General features: G+C 39.5%; 1 pseudogene across 1 annotated transcript; it reads left to right on the forward strand.

The window, feature by feature from the left end:
• The first annotated feature begins 10,656 nt into the window (after positions 1–10,656).
• On the forward strand, positions 10,657–17,207 carry LOC146471539 (uncharacterized; annotated as a pseudogene). The gene is made up of 2 exons (XR_014866669.1): positions 10,657–10,934; positions 12,651–17,207. The product of XR_014866669.1 is annotated as an uncharacterized LOC146471539 (transcript).

Consider the following 17,207-nt stretch of genomic DNA (forward strand, 5'->3'; position numbering starts at 1 on the left):
AATCAGTCACACATCAGGGTTACTGAACACCCGTGCTGTTTATCAAACATGTGCGGCTAACTTTCTAATGAACGTGAAAGACTCCTGAAACTGGAGAAAAAAAGAGCTGCATAACAACGAGGATAGCAAGCATATTTTAGATCTTGGGAGAGTGCTTATAAAGGAAGTGTCACAGGAATTTGGCATCAAATCTAAAACTCCTTCTGTTTATCAACAGAAACCTAAAAATATTGCTCATATTTTTTGTAGATAGTCACCCTAGTGTACTTAGATTATCGATGAGTGTCTCTGGCCACAGATGGACTGGGTTAGAATGGACTGCAACTTGAAAAATAGTTAGCCTAAATGTTTTGAAGATCTCGCGTTTTCATTTGCAAAATACACTAGAGCAGCGGGTGAATGAGTTGTTCCTTTCTGAGAATTCGGTTGATTTCTTTTTTCTTGATGGTCTAGAATTATTTAACTAAATGAAAGTGCTGTCGTATCACTTTCAACACAAAAGGTAAAAATCTCCGGATGACCTATTTTTGAAACAGATAAGCCGTGATTATTGCTTTCTTAAAAATATACCAATCTTACTAATGTCTGTTTCGACTTAGAAGTAAACTTTTGGCTTTCTTGTCTCGAGTTATGTGATTGGTAGAACAGCCACCAGCCATCGATCACTTTCCATTAAATTATTTCGATATATGAGGGCCTTTGTGAGTATAACTGATATCTCTTCAATAGCTAGCCAACTTTTGTTTTCATTTCTATATGAATAACATCACGTGTTGCAGACAAATTTTCTGCCGTTCAAATGAGAGAAGGTGAAACAGACCATTCACGCACGTCACTTGAGATATTTTTCCATGGCTAGTTCACAAGTTTTTATAGCGCTTTTTCTTCTGATGTTGTCAAGCAAGGAATCAGGTAATGAATATAATAATTAACAATACTGTAATACTAATTTATTGCACTTCTGTTGCGCAATTATCAATGCTAAATTGCTATAATGTCGGTTTTGAAGAATACCACACAGTAGGTAGAACACCGCATCGATCAACAGCGAAAACAACTTTATTTTTACAGAATAAAAATATCTGCCTTCGATAAAATATTCAAACCATCTATGTCTTAACTAGGGATGGCGCAGGTTCCGCTCAAAACAGAGAAAGTACTCGCAGAATTTTATGCAAATTTCATGGGCCTCGTTATTTCGATGTTTTGCTGAATTCGAGTCAGAGTCTCAACATTCAGGGGAGAAACTGAAGGGAACGAAAAAAAGCTCGATTATTTAGTGCTGTTGCTTTTATCGATTAACTGATGAATTATTAAATTCTCGTTATCAGTCTGACAGTCAGCCGGATCTGTATTGTCGTTTTATTTGCCACCATAATTGCGACTGCCTATATCAATAGAGTTAATTATTCTTTTTGGTAAGATTGCTGTAATAGTTACGTTTCATGGAAACCTTCGTTTTTACGACAAGCCTTTCTATTTCGTATTGTAGTCAGCCATTTTTTTTTTTAATTTATTAGCGAAATTGATTCATTCGTATAGGGCGCTTTCTGTTTGTCATAACTGCATGTCCTGGCTCAGTGACAACTTATAAATGAGACATTCAGAAAATGATATGTGCCATTTTTAAGGGCATGATACAGGATGGCATATAAGTAGCTGCATTACGTTAAGCCGGCGACACACTTGGCGATAGGGAATCATCGAGTTTAATTTGGATTCGAGTTATGAAAAATCGATAATATCGATTTGACACACGAAATCAATTTATCGATTCTCACCGATTTCCGTTATCAATCGGTAAAAATCATCCGTAAAAATCGCTTAAGCCTCTTTCTACCCTTCGGGCGACGATCGCTTTCTCACAGGTGACCACCGCCGCTTGTATTATTTCAACAGGCGCGTAATAATCAGACGCTTTGTTCAATCACGTTCTTAATTAGTTGTATCAACAAACTCAATTTGACTGGCGAGCCGCAGAGCCGCTTGAATAAAACTTGTCAGTCTATTTGACTGGCGAACCGCCGAGCTTCTCTATGTATAGCCCCCACAAAATAAATGCGAGTCACTCGCACGTGTTAAGTTTCGAACTGGTGGGAGCTATTGAAAGTGTATGGATGAGAAAACAAACCCACGATTACTAGCCACGCAGAAAATTCAAAATTATAAATGCACGGGAAAGACAACTAACCGCCAGGGTATATATCTTTCGGGTAATTAAAAATCTGACCTACTGTAGTTTAATACTGAAGCCACTCAGTCCACCGTCTAAGCATATAAAGCTACGGACAGATAAATCCAACGACAAAATGTTATTTGTTTATTAGGTATCTTCCAAAAGACTGTTTAGATCGATAATGAAACGAAGACGACACTTACCATACAAGAGAGAAAATCAATGGAACTAGTTAAAACTCATTGAAATCGCGCTCAATCGTTCCAAAAACCACATAACGGATATTTTTTTATTGAAAATTCGTTGGTGTTTTTAAATTGAACAGATCGAAACTGTTTTCTTTTGTTGTACACCATTTTCTTTTTCGTATAGACGATGCTTAGTATCTGCATTCAGTTTGAAAAAAAAAAATCGTATACATGCCATCCTTCGTTGGGGAAGAAGGGGGGGAGAAGGGGGGGGTGGCGGGTCCGTTTCATTTGGGAGCCCTTCCAGAGCGCGCTCTCAAAAATAACGAAGTATTTTGCTTTTTGTATTTTTATATTAGTAAAAAAATAACGAAATATTTGGATTTTTGTATTTTTATAGTAGTGCAACTCCTATTCCAACTCGAACTTCAGCTCGAAGTCCAACTCGAAGTCTAACTCGAAGTCCAACTCGAACCCGAACTCGAATCCAAACTCGATGATTCGGGATTCCCTAAAAGCCACGATCGACGAAAATTGCCAGGTGTGATTGTGATTTTCGCCGACCGCCGCGATCGGCGTACAAAATCGCCGATATCTGGCATATCATATATCGGCGATTAAATCTTGCCGGCATCATGTCGCCAAGTGTGCCCGTTCCCGCGATTTTCTACGGTCATTACTGCGAATCGCCAGTAACGTCAACCCATTAGGTTGGGCGATTTCATCACATGAATTTTCAAAACTACCACGTCGCCGCGTTCGGCGAAAAATATCGCCAAGTGTGTCGGCATCAATAGGTGGCGAAAATCGCTTGCGATTTTGGGTGTCAGTAAAACGTGGGGTCGGGGTCGGGGCCGGGGCCGGGGTCGGGGTCGGGGTCGGGGTCTCTTTTTTTTTTTTTTTTTTTAACATCAAAGGTCATTTGCGGGTCAAATAAGGATTAAAGCCAGTATAAAAAAGTCAAGTCTCTAAAGCTTACTAGCTTATGATAAGTCATCGGTGACAACACTCGATGCAGTTCACGTATTCTCGCGGACATTGGTTCCGTGAATCGACTACCTTTTATTCTTCTACGAGACAATATATTTCCTTGAACTAAAAAATTCTTGAACTAGAATGTGCATGAACTCATGAACACCCCTGCCGCCTTCCAGGATCGTGCTCGTTTGTTACAGTCAATCCGTGTCACGCGTGACTATTATTTCCGAGAATGAAATAAACATGCGTTCGAATTCCTTTGTAAAGCTCGGCATTTGAATGGAATGTAGAACATTTCTCTGGAAATCTTTCCGAAAAAGACAATTCATGAATTCTTCAGCAGCGATGTTTTATGTAAATTATTTGACATCGGATTTCCATACAAACACTGTTATTTCAAGCCTGTTTGCCTACTCGTCAAAATGGCGTCGAAAACCGTGATAACGCCTATTTACATGTCAGTTTTGATGTCGGCAATGAGATTTCAGAGTTCTCGTAGAAATTTCCCTAGTTTATTGACGATATAAACCTATGAATTTTTTTTTTATCACAGCACAAGTATTTCAAGAATAACAATTGTCTCTAAAGTATTTTGAATCTTTTTTTTTTGTCAGTCAATGCGTCTTTTTCGGAAAGATTTCCAGAGAAATGTTCTACATTCTATTAAAATACCGAGCTTTACAAAGGAATTCGAACGCATGTTTTTTTTTTTTTATTCTCGGAAATAAACGAGCACGATCATGGAAGGCGGTGGGGGTGTTCATAGTAAGTTCATGCACATTCTAGTTCACGAAGCTAGTAAGCTTTAGAGACTTAACTTTTTATATGGCTTTAATCCTTATTTGACCCACAAATGACCTGTGATGTTGAAAAAAAGAAAAAAAAAAAAAAAAAAAAAGAATGGAAAAAAAAAAAGAAAAAAAAAATGACCCCGACCCCGACCCCGACCCCGACCGAGACCCCGGCCCCGACCCCGACCCCGACCCTGCGTTTTACTGACACCCTGCGATTTTCGCTGGTGATCAAATTCGCCGCGATCGGCGTATGAAATCGTCAAGTGTGTCGCTGGCTTCAGCAAAATGAACGGTCTGCAAGGTGGCTGGTCGGTTCTCCATGATATGTAAGCAATGTGACGTTTTACGAGTAAACTATGGTAAAATAATTATTTCCACACAATGTTGCGTGTAAACCTTCGAAACTGATTTTGTTTTCCTTTAGTAAACGAAATAAGAATTTATTGGCTTCAGCACTTGTGGATCTTTGAAGTCTTAAAAAAATGAATAAAAGACAAAATTAATTAAGTACCCAGCGAATGCTCTAATCTCCAATAGACAAATTAACTCATGGAAATGCAGGAAAACAACCCTCTTTACAGCCTGTAAACATGTGTACTCAGTGAAAGTTAAATCATCTACCTTTTAGAGAAAGCTTGGTTAATGTGCTAACAGAAGAAAAGACATTTAATACCCCGGCTGACCATTCCGGTTAAAATAATTAGCTTAAGTTGAGATTCGCAGTAATAGTGCATGTTCCAAATAAAACACAGAAAACAACAAGAATCGAAATTGCTGTATATAGACAACGTGAACGTCGGCCAGACTGGTCAGAGAACAAATACAAACGTCCGACTCGCATAAATATATAAAATTAAATTTTTATTTTATTGATAGATTACTTAGATTTATGTATGAATTTTCATTTACGGTGTTCACTGATTTAACTGTGTAGCGCAATTGTTCGAGTACAAGGTTAATATATTAAGATTGTTTTGACTGGGTGCGATTAAAAAGATTCTTTTAATGGACGTTTTGAGGCGACTTCAGTGTTGAATGTTGGAAAATGCAAATGAAATAGAGGCAGAAGCCTCGAAACGTCTGGTAGAGAAATATTTTTTCAGCTCAGATATCTAGTCAAAACAACAATATTTGGACGAAGTTGAGCAGAATATCGTGATTTGTCAGTGGCGAGCAGATCAATTATTTGCCGAATAATATTGATTTGCGAGATACTGACAAATCGCAATATTTTGCGATAACCGAGTTCAATAATTGTTTTATGATTCGATCACCGAGTTTGTTTTTCATAATTTCGATCAACTATAGTTGTTAATTCACTCTCTGACAGCTCAGAGAAGCGATCTGCAATTTTCACATGTGGTTTCAATTACGCGTGAGCAGAATATTATTTGCAGCACAACACAGTTGGACAGTATTGCTCATGAGCAGACCATTATTTGTTGGCAATTATCTGAAGGTCACGTGGTTTGCTCTCGGCCAATGAAAAGGAAGAAAAATGCATCGAATGATAATTATTCTTGATACTTATGGCGGTACACGAAAAAGATGGCCGCTTAAACTTCAATCGGAGACTGACATGTCTGTTGTTTAGACATTACAGACAGTGTTGTGAGAACGAAAAATTACCAAAAAACTTTAGCGAACCGACAACTTTAAGGGTTTTAACATTTGACCATCACTCGTTCCACAAAAGTTGAACGGATGTTGGGCACATGCTGGACAAATGTTAAACGGGAGTGTTCAAACGGCTTCAACACCATTTAACGTTTTCGACAACAAAGGAAATGTTGGATGGGTGTTGAATGAAAATTTAAACTGATTTAAATTTGATTCAACACGCTTCAACATTTTTCACGTTTTCAACAATGTTAGACGATCTGCCGTTCAAACGCTCCCAACATTTGGTTCAACAAAGTGTCGAACGCATGTTGAACCGAATGTTGCCTATCACCCTTACACAGTTTTAATGAATTTCGAAAATTTATGCATGTCTAAGACGATTTGCGAAGAAATAAATTGTATTCCATGCCGGTTTCGTTTTGTTTTTATCAGACGACAAAATCGCCCAAAATAGGCCGTTTTCTGCCATATTGAATACAAAAAGGAGCAGTTGATAGACTGGGTTCTAACAAGTTTGTGACGTCGACCCGGTATCTCAGCCACAGAGCATTTGCTCATTTGTCACTACATTCTCTGTACTTAACTTGGAATGTGCCAGGAAGGTATGTGGTAGGGTGGTAGGTGAATATGCTGCCTTCTCAGTTATGTAGAAGGGTATAGTTCTGCACGCTATACTGTTTGATAATGATGAAGCAAGGAAATGCAGAAAGAAATAGATCGATTTCATGAAACAAAGCGGGCTAACCCGGAAAATCGTTAATGTGCTCCAAGCACTTCACGAACGACGACTTCATGCGTCGATTCTGATTTATTGATGAAGTGAGTAACAAGCCAATCCTCTTAAGACTGAAACGAGATGACATCGGTATTAATGTGACGCCAACTGCCCATGCTAAAGCGGTGACCACAAGTCCAGGTGTACCGATTTAAACCATTGCCAAACATCGCCGCGAACGAGCGAACGAGCCGGGTAAGAAATGTTTCCATTTTTGTATTGAAGCTTATAGGTGCAGCCAAAACAAAGGTACTGAAATTACAAATAGTAAACTTATTTTAATTTATAATTGGTCTACCTCACAAGAATGCGAAGAGGCGAATGGAGTCTCTTACTTCTGAGACTGCTGTCTGTTGGCGAGCGGATGAAGGGCCACAGTGACATGATAAAGCTAGTTCTTTTTCTGTCTCAATTCCACGTGTATAAATTTGGGAGTAGCCTTTCCAAGAAGAACAGATCATTCTTTTTAAAAAAGCTTCAGTCTTGAATTTGTCTGTGAAGAACGAGGTAAAGAGTCAATCGAACATCTCGGTCGATTGACATACTGCTCAAAATACTGCTCAAAAGGTCGGCTTTTCTTCCCTGGAAATCGAGATATTTTGAAAAATAACACACGCAACGGCTTTCCAAACGTTGTGTCTTTTTACTTCTCTTTCTACCAGACCAATTTCAGCTAAAAAAAAAAACAATTTAACAATGGTAAAAATATCAACTGAAGAAGCTTATATTTACGCCACGAAAGATGTCTCCTCAGTGGTCCGCATGTTGCCGCGAAGTAAAATTTGATGTGGTGGTTTCGTTGACAAAAGGCAAGCCTCTTGTTCATACGAAAAGTCTTGCTTATGTAAACTTCCCTCGGGCCCCAGTAAAATATTCTTTAAAACCGAAAGATTTCAAATATTTAGAAAACAGCAAGCTCCCCCAACACAAACCTCAGCGAAGCGAGGCGATGCAAAGGGTTATGCAAAAACGAAGCCGTAACTAAACAAACTTAAGCCCTCAATGTCACGCATTGCATAGCTCTCGAAGAAATCTACAGCGCTAGAGAAAGGATCAAAAAACAAATACCAACGATCAGAGACACAACATCTTGCCACAAAAACAAATGGCCGGGCCCCGCAATACAAAAACTGTAAGCTAAACTGATGTAATTACACAGTTGAATCCTAACAAAGATAACAACAATGGCGGTCACTTTCGGAGGTTAAAGATTATCACACGGTTCAATCCTAACTAGAAGCTGTACTGTCACCGGACCGCGAACTGAAACGAGCCAAACTAGATCTAAATACTAGTAAAATGAAATGGCATAAGAGCGACAGTGGCTAAACAGAAACAACAAGAGGTGAAATAAGCAGGCGCTAAACGCAGAACTCTAAACCCATGCAAAACGTACTTTGAGATCAAAATACAAAACATGCTGCAGTTAAGCACATGGTTTTGTTCTGTGATTATCATACAAATCCTTCAAATCGTCATGCCAACCCGCTGTAAACATACAAGAAGCTAAATTAATCAAGACTGAGATAGAAGCGCTAAACATGCGAGTAGGAGTTGTGTAGGCCTTTCATTCCTATTTTACGGCTTGATCGTCGCGTCAATCACGTAGCCAGGGTTGTAGTTAAATTCTGAATCATCTGAGTTGTAGCTTTGCTCGGATTCGGTGTCAGTGTTCGGCTTTTGGGCTAAAAAATCGGCCAGAAACCCCAAACACCTCGCGTAGAATTCACTCCGACTCACCACTGTTTTGTTGTGTGCTTGTTATTGAGATACCGGGTCGACGTTACAACTCACTAGTGCCAGTCCTCTAATGGCGGGGTTTTAACTTCGGAAATTGTGATTTCGATCGCGTTTTAAAAATCGAGAATTCAGACACTAATACACAACAAATTACAATGAAAAGAGAATTAAAAACACAATAAGATGGTACAAAAGGGAAGAAAAACGAAACGCAGATAACAACACGTGTTACTTAGACAGACCTTACTCAAAAAATTGTGCAAGCTGAAGAATTAATAAAACAAAAAAATATATATAACAGAAATCTTGGCACAATCGCCCATGAAACAAACTGAACGGCCAAAAGTTAATCTACCTGCATTAAGACAACATATGGCCTCGAACAAAGAAATTTTGGTCATTGGGAAAACGCGTGACGATCAAGTTCCTGAGAGTGCGTGATGATTTCCCAAGAGCCGGGCGAAAGGGACGGGGAACAAAGTACAACTATATATTATTGCTATGCAAAAATTATACCCAGACAAGAACTGGTTTACATATAGCGTTTAGTCGGATGAGAACTGCGGCAGTACTTGAAAAAAAAAACAAAAAAAAAAAACGAATGGCGTTTTCGAGAATTCGCTTCAGTGTTGTGCACAGTTACCACGGGTCAAGGCAGGCCACTCACGAACCAAAGTTAAATCTCACATAAATTAACAATGCGACTTTTTCATATTTTCCACAAAAGCTCGTAATAACTTCAGCATTCTATCGAGTAAAAAATAAAATAAAGCGAATCTGCAATAAAACATCGAATTTATTTTACTGTACAGTTCCAGGAATTGATTTAAATATATTGAGCCTCAATTCACGTTAATTTATCTCAACAACTCTTCGCCTCCACAAAAACGTAGCTCTCCGCACGACACGGGATTTCGTCGCTATAAGTTTTTCACATCCAACTTTATCGACGGTCGAGTCTTCTTTAGGGTATCTAGTTTTCATTTTCAACGATAAATTTTTTTCTGAATCGGTTGACTACGCGTGGAATGATTAAACACGCAAATCAAGGGTCTCAATTCCAGGGCCGCGAAATCGAGGCAAATTCGGTGTCCAAGAAATCACCATCCATCATAAAAGACCCAGGGGCAGTTAGTCGGGTGGAAGGGATTTTCGTTGGCAAAAGTTTACTGTAAGAATGGGAGAGCCCCTGGAAAATTACTCTTACCTAACCAGTTCCAGAAGCGTTTGAATTCCCCGCTTTTGATCCGGAACTGGTTTGGTAAGAGTTTATTTTTAGGGGCCCTCCCGTTCTTAGAGTAAACTTTTTCCCACGAAAATCCTTTCCACCTGACTAACTACCCCTGGGTCTCCAAGGATGAGAAATCTCAAAAGCTTCTGGCTTCTGGCACAGGCAACCCAGGCTGTTCACCTACGCAGCCTGAAATAGTCTGCTGCGAAGTCAGCAATTACAAAACTATTTCCCTGTTTTGTGAAGCTCTGTTTATTTCACTGACAATATTTGTCCCACCTCAGCCTTTGAGCTATAAGCTGAGGACAATGACGTGTCAACTGTGTATGGCGATGAAAAGTAAAAAATAACCTCCCGTAAGCGACCACCCATAATGTCAAGGATTTGTGGTCGCTTACGGGAGGTGGTCGCTTACAAGAGGTCAGACCACAGGGGGTCTAAATTTCGGGTTGTTAACGGAGACCTAACCCTTTTGCCAGTGTTTAACGAAACCCATAGTAATAACTTTTCTTTCCTACAAGTATATGAAGACTGGTCCAAAATCATTCTAGGCAAAAAAAAAAAAATCTTAGCGTCTATGGTGATTATTGTTTGTATCTCACAGCGATTGAGACAATTATTGCGAAAGAAACTTGATTCTTTTATTACTCCAAGTAGCGCTGTCTAAATTTTTTCAGGAACGGAACATGTAAGCAAAAAGATAAGACAGATAAAAGATAAGAGTCAGAGTTTTTTCCTACAAGGGATTCAATCTAATTAAAGTTTATTTCAGTGTGAAGTATAGTGCATGTGTACTTTATCAATTGTTTCAATGCTAAGCTATATCGGGAAACACTTCCGGTTGCTCCGACTGTAAGATTTACGGCGTCCGCCGTAATTATATGGCCAATATTTTACAGTGAAACATTTTTCACTTTCCGCCTAGGAGAGATACAGCAGATTGTGTGTCCAGTAGTCGCCTACGGGAGGTTAAAAACAATTGAAATTTTTAAAAAATCATCTCTAAAAGTGGCCGCCTACGAGAGGTGGTCGCTTACGAGAGGTGGTCGCCTACGAGAGGTTCCATCTATAGTGATTTGACTTGAAGACTTTTGGTATTTTGGAAAAGTGGTCGCTAATTAGAGGTGGTCGCTTACGAGAGGTGGTCGCAACGGGAGGTTCGACTGCAGTTGTTTTAGACATAAGTACGTTTATTATTAGAACATTACTCTGTCTTTCTTTAAGACTGTTGCCCTCTTTCATTTTCTTAGAGAAACAAGTACGAAACGTGTTCTTTATTCGAGTTTGAGACGAAAACAGTCGACGGTATCTATTGATAGCTAGAGGGTCTATATATTTTCGTCACTCGCGTCACCTGAAATTATTTCAATGGCGTTTACATGGATTTTTACAGCGTTTCTTCTTTCTACGCTAACAAGCAAGGCATCAGGTAATCTCTAGTAATATGACATATTTAGAGATATCAAGAGATACAGTCGAACCCCTTTTCTAAGGCATTTTCATACAGAATTTCCTTGCTAGCACTGTTGAAGAAAGGTGCCTGTTATAGCGAGGTTTCTGGAGAAGGTTTTGAATTGAGTGAATGGATCGGCGGTTGAGAACAAAGTAAAACAAGTAGCCATTGTGTAAAGGTACCCGTCAAGGCGAGGTGTTCGACTTTAGTTCGAAGTACTGGATTATGCAATAGTAATAAATGTCATGCCGCCATTATGGATTGAAACCCGATACCATGATTATCAACCTAAAGTTCATTATCTCCATATTGATTAAGATCTAGAAACTGAGGTGCTTTTTTTCGCATATGTATTTTACAAATGCCGACGGTATCATTCCTTAAAAACACCAAAAGTTTGCCTAAACACAACTTTTAATCCACAGGTTACGTGATACTGTAACCGTTACGTGAAGTAGACATTCGGACGGTTTCCCATGAGAGCTCGTCTACGCATAATATATTTATCATACGGCTAATTGTTTTTCTTTCAGCTGGTAAAATATTTGACTTTTAAAAATTAAGCATATCTAAGTTTGCCGTTTCCGCAACGATAAAAAGAACTGAGACATAAAAATGAAATTATTAAGAAACTAAAATTATTAAGATCTTGTTGTGTGACTTTAAAACGGGAACAATATTTTACTTTTAGAAAACGAAATCGAAGTCTAATTTTAAACAAATGTTACGAAACAACAGCAAATGGCCCGAGGAATATTCTCTTGATCTTGATCCCGGGTTATCTTTAAAAAAATCTTCGCAAGACTTCGGGTCGCTAGCGCCGAGTCCAAAGTTGCTGAATTGTTACAAGCGCCTCACAAGTTGATGTGGTATTTAGAAGTTATTTCTCCAATCAATTATTAAAATCGTCCAAATCTCACAAACCTTTAGTATCAGGGGTGACGTTTGGATGATTTTGACCTATTACAAAGGTGAATAATTTCCGAACAGCGCGTAAGACCTGTGAGATATTATATTTATAATGAAGGGTAAAAAAAGCAGCAGCTCAATTTGCATAGCGGAGCTCATTTGTTTCTGTGTACTTGGTAAAACTAAATAATTTTTCTCCTTTACTGACGTAAGTTATTGTGACTGAGGTTGCACGAAACCGTTTTGTTTTTGAAAGTTTCAAAATTCCTAGGGCCTAAAAAGGGGCATTCCCTGAAGTTGGTACAGACTAAAGCTTTCAAGACTGTCGCCCCATACCCCTCTATTTAATACTTTTAAATATTTATCGTTAAACAGTTTTATTAAATGAAAAAATTTATAAGTTTATTTGCCTATATTTACAGTGCGACGCGCCTTACCATGGCCACCCAACAAACGTATTTTTACAAGATAGCCAATCAGGATACGCGAATTTGATTAACGGTCACGCCTCTTTGCAAAGTCCAACAGGCAAGTGACGCAACAACTAATTATTAAAAACATGTCGTACTGTATTTTATGCTAACTTTTAAAAATAATGTTTGTTGGGTGGCCACGGTAACGTTAGTCGCACTGTAAGTGATCGGATCTTAGGTCAGTTTTAAAGCTAATTTAATTTGGTCGACGAGCTATCATCGTCAGCTCAATGCCGGAACAAAGTGGATTCAAGTCAAAGCAATTTCATTTTCTAACTTCTCTTTTCCTTTTTATTGCATGTAACTTTAGGTGCACAAGAGGCTAACTTTCCAAGAGTTTTTGTCTCTCCTTCTGGATATGACTCTATCAACTGTGGAAGTCAGGATCACCCTTGTCGATCCATTGCAAAGGGCGCTGACCAAGTCGACTGGGGCGGAGAAATCTACCTCAACGGGAGTGGGACAAAAAGGAACCCTTACAACTGCAGCGTTTCTGACAAACATCTGGGTATCTACATAAACAAAAGTTTGAGCATAAAAGGATTCTTATCACCTCACGTTTTCTGTCTTAAAGGATTTTATTTTAAGAAAGCAAGTGACGAACGGCGCACGTGGTTGAAGTTATCAGGGATCACCTTTTGGCAAACATCCCTGTCTTTTAAAGACTGCCATTTTGTAAGACTCCTCAACTGTTCATTCCGTGATTCTTCTTCACCTTTAAGTGTTCAAATAGAGAACATCACAACTTTCCAGATGGACGTCCAAGATTTTTCCTTTTTTCGAAATAATTCGCAGTGCGTTGAAGTTCTTCTCCTCAATAACTCAAGAAACAGAAGTCGCAGTGTTACAGTTAATATCAAAGACACCCAATTCACGAGAAACGGTTTTAGTGGTGGTGGACGAGCTCATAGAGGAGGTATTAAGATAGCCGGTTCCAACGAAGAATACCCTATAAAATCAGTGACGGCGCATATTAAAGTCTCTTGCACCAGTGTCAAGTATATCAACAACCTGGGTCCCTTCATTGCCCTTTTTGTTCCAAATGCGGTGACAAAAGAAGCATATGAACATGTCGAACTGAAAGACAACAAATTCATGATGTACAGTCTATATTCAATGTCGGACGCGAGAGAAGCGAACGTAAAGTTCACAGATTTCAAATGCGTTCAGAATCCCTTGGCGGGTTGTATTTCAATTCAGTCGAACAAGGCAGTTGTAGAAATCCACGACTCCTTTTTCTACAAGCAGAATGTGATGAGCAGAGCAGGGGGGAGCCTGTTTCTTGAAGCTAATATTAGCGCATCTTTAAAGATTCTGAATTCAAAGTTCATAAACAGCAGTGCTTCTGCTGGTGGATCACTATTTGCCAATACTAAGCGAGGATTTTTGAAAATCAACCTTACAAACGTCATCTTCACTCACTGCAGAGCAAGACAATATGGATGCACAATAGCCATTGGAAATCCCGGTAAGCAAAAACAGCGTAAATACTACAACGCGTCATTTCCAGATGAGTTAGATTTCACCCTCAGAAACGTGACAGTTGAGAAGTGGGACACGAAAATAGCTAAATCCACAGCTATCGATGTTCTCCTAAAAGGCGGAAAAGTGACAATGGACGAGTCCAGTTTCTATAAGAGGTTGCGAACATCCGTCGGAGGCGCCTTCACTCTGAAGACTTTGGGAGGCAAAACAGATGTAACAATTTCGAAGAGTAAATTGATAGACAATGCTTCAAGAAAAAAAAAAAAGGAATTTCTTTCAATATAGTGGCCTCTAATGGAGATGCAGGGAACGTGACAATTATAAACAGCTTAATGTTCAGCAATGGAACTAAACAAGTGGCATTGTTGATTAGTCCCAAATACCGCATTAAACTGATCAACACAACGGTGAAGTCCTTCCGCTATGGGTTCCAAGTAATCGCAACGCCTCCCAAAAACAGCTCATTCCCCATTGATATCTACGTTGATAACTGTAGATTCATAAATAACGCTCGTGACCTGTTGTTGACTTTTCTTGGTCCAACCTCAGTTCGCGTTATCATTAAAAACACAATCTTTACTAGCAACGACACAATTCAAAAGAGCTTTGCTATTCGCCTGATGATCGCACCATTAAAAAACATCACTTCTTCAAACGCAGTGATCACACTTGAAAATGATACATTCGACTCCAAACCATCCAGTAATTTTGTTCTTTTTTTCGAGGGAAGGAAAAACGTGACAATAAGACGCTCCAAATTTCGTAACTGCAAATATGCTTACCCAGAGGTGCAGAAGTGGAACATTTCAGGTAAAAAATCTGGTCACGGTTTCTACGAGACAGCAACTGGCGCCATTTCGATCTTAACCAAACCTGATAAGCCTCTGACGACGGGATGTCTTCTGTCACTATCTAAGACCAATATTCATCCTGTATGGTACTACAACAGCCACGTGACATTTGAAGATACTGTCTTCGAAAATAACGTGGGTTTGATTGCTGGAGGAGTATACCTAAGTAATGGATTTACCAAGTTTCAGAGATGTACTTTTCAAGATAATTTTGGCGTTCAACAAACTGGACATGTTTATTCCGCTTATGGAACTGGTAGAGTAGATTTTGAAGATTGTTCATTTTTGAGAACAAAAGAAAGTATGCCAGTTTTTAACAACTCTGCCCATAACAAATCCACCTTCCTGTATTCCGAAAGTGGAGGACCTATAAATCTGACAAACACTTCTATGATATCGCTAGTCCCTGAAAGAAATAATTTCCCGGTGCTTGACATTTCCAGTGGGGGGTACGTTGACATTGATAAGGAATCAGAGATTCACTGCAGCGAAAGAAGCAAGCTTTTGCTCGAAGACAAGACGCATATCGTCTATACGGAGAAAAACAATCTGACTTGCCAAATAAACGTCACTGTTTTGAAGTATTCCTGCCGACCTTGTTCCCCAGGTTACTACAGCCTTCAAAAAGGGATTTCTCGAGGATTATTTATTAACTCCACAGTTGAGTGCATACCATGTCCTTTTGGTGCCACTTGCATTCAAAGCAACATAGCTGCAAAGCAAAATTTCTGGGGTTATCCAACATCCAGCCATCCATCATCATTGCAGTTTATTGGTTGCCCTGAACATTACTGTCAAAGTCCTTCACCTGGTTCGAAAAATTACAACCGTTGTCGGGGAAACAGAACCGGGACCCTGTGTGGAAAATGCGCAGAGGGGTTTACCGAAACACTGTTTTCAGCTGAGTGTAAGAAAGTTGCAAAGTGTAATCATTATTGGCTGTGGATTGCAACGGCGATTTACACGATTGGACTGGTGCTCTATCTTTTGATAAAACCTCCCATTCTGAGATTTTTTACAAAGCACATCTTGTGGTACACACGTCAGGAGAGTCAAATAGAAGATGACTTGGGCCAAATTCATAACCACGATCACGGGGACAGTGGCTATGTAAAAATTACATTTTATTTCTATCAAGTTGCTGAGATTCTCATGGACGGTTCTGCAGAAAGTCTTCTTGAAAAAATACCGTTTGCTTACCTTGTGATTTCCGCGTTTAATTTCCAAGTTCGTACAATAAATGGAGGAATCGGATGTCCTTTTTCTGGACTTACTGCGGTGACGAAGGAATTACTTCTTTCTGGAAACGTTCTCGTGACAATAACTGACGTTTTTATCATTTATTGTGTTCATTTGTTCATCAACATGCTAAGGCGAAAAGAAAAGCCCTCACTAATCCAATACCTGGCTGTCCTTGTGGAAGTTCTATTGCTGGGTTACGAACGGTTGGCAGAAACGTCCCTCAAGCTTATGCACTGCGTTTCCATTGGATCAAGAAAATGGCTATTTATTGACGGGAATGTGCAATGCTATCAATGGTGGCAGTATATCCTTCTTGCTTACATTGCAGTGTTCGTGGTTCCCTTTATCGTGGTTCTGTACTTTGGTTCCTGGAAACTTTACAAATCCTCCATTACTGCAAGCGAATTCCTTGCGGCATGTGTGTTTCCACTGCCGTTTCTCTTCTACTGGTTGCTCAAAGGAATGCGAAGAAAAAGAAGACTCGATTCCCCAAATGCAAAAGAAGTCAGCAGAGATGTTTTGGAAGTAATTCATGGCCCATTTTGCCCACCAAGCCGTAGTAGCAAAGGAACATTGTACTGGGAAAGTGTTTTGATTGGGAGAAGGTTTGTTCTTCTTGCATGCCATACGTTTATTGCGAATGATATGTTGCGTGTGGCTTGCATGACTTGTGCTTGCTTTTTGATGACCCTTCATCACATGGTAAAGAATCCGTATCGAGACCCACTGGCTAACAAAGCTGAAACGTTGTCCCTTTCTACTTTAACCCTGATTGCAGCATTCAATCTACCAAAAGCTACCATGCTCTCTTTTGGCCTGGATCTCGGCATCGATGGACCAAACAAGCCCTACATGGATACACTGGAATGGATTGAAATCGTTGCCTTAGTGTTTGTCCCAGCGTTAGTGTCTCTCTTGGTCACTTTCGCGTTTCTCTCTCAGCTAGCAAGGCTTGTGGTGTTCTTAATCAAACATATTCGACGATGGTAGCAGCTTCTTACCTCTCCCTGGCTTACAGATGAAACTAAACCGCTTTTGCATATCAACGCACGTAACAGTGAGAGTGATAGTGAATCTTAAAGAGGCACCGTAATGGCGATTTTGCTGTATTTTTGTTAAAACTGATCAAATATTCCACGAAAAATTTCTTTGCTAACATGAAATTACTCTTAGAACACCAGGAAGAAAATATTAAGGGATTTCTCCGAGGAAGAGCGAACTATAATCAGTTCTTAGCGACTTTTCTGAAATACTCAAGAAGAACTTGGTTGCAGTCTATCTCCGTCCTA

This window comes from Pavona decussata, unplaced genomic scaffold (assembly GCF_977016875.1).
Source record: "Pavona decussata unplaced genomic scaffold, jaPavDecu1.1 SCAFFOLD_102, whole genome shotgun sequence".
In the NCBI taxonomy this organism is placed as follows: domain Eukaryota; kingdom Metazoa; phylum Cnidaria; class Anthozoa; order Scleractinia; family Agariciidae; genus Pavona; species Pavona decussata.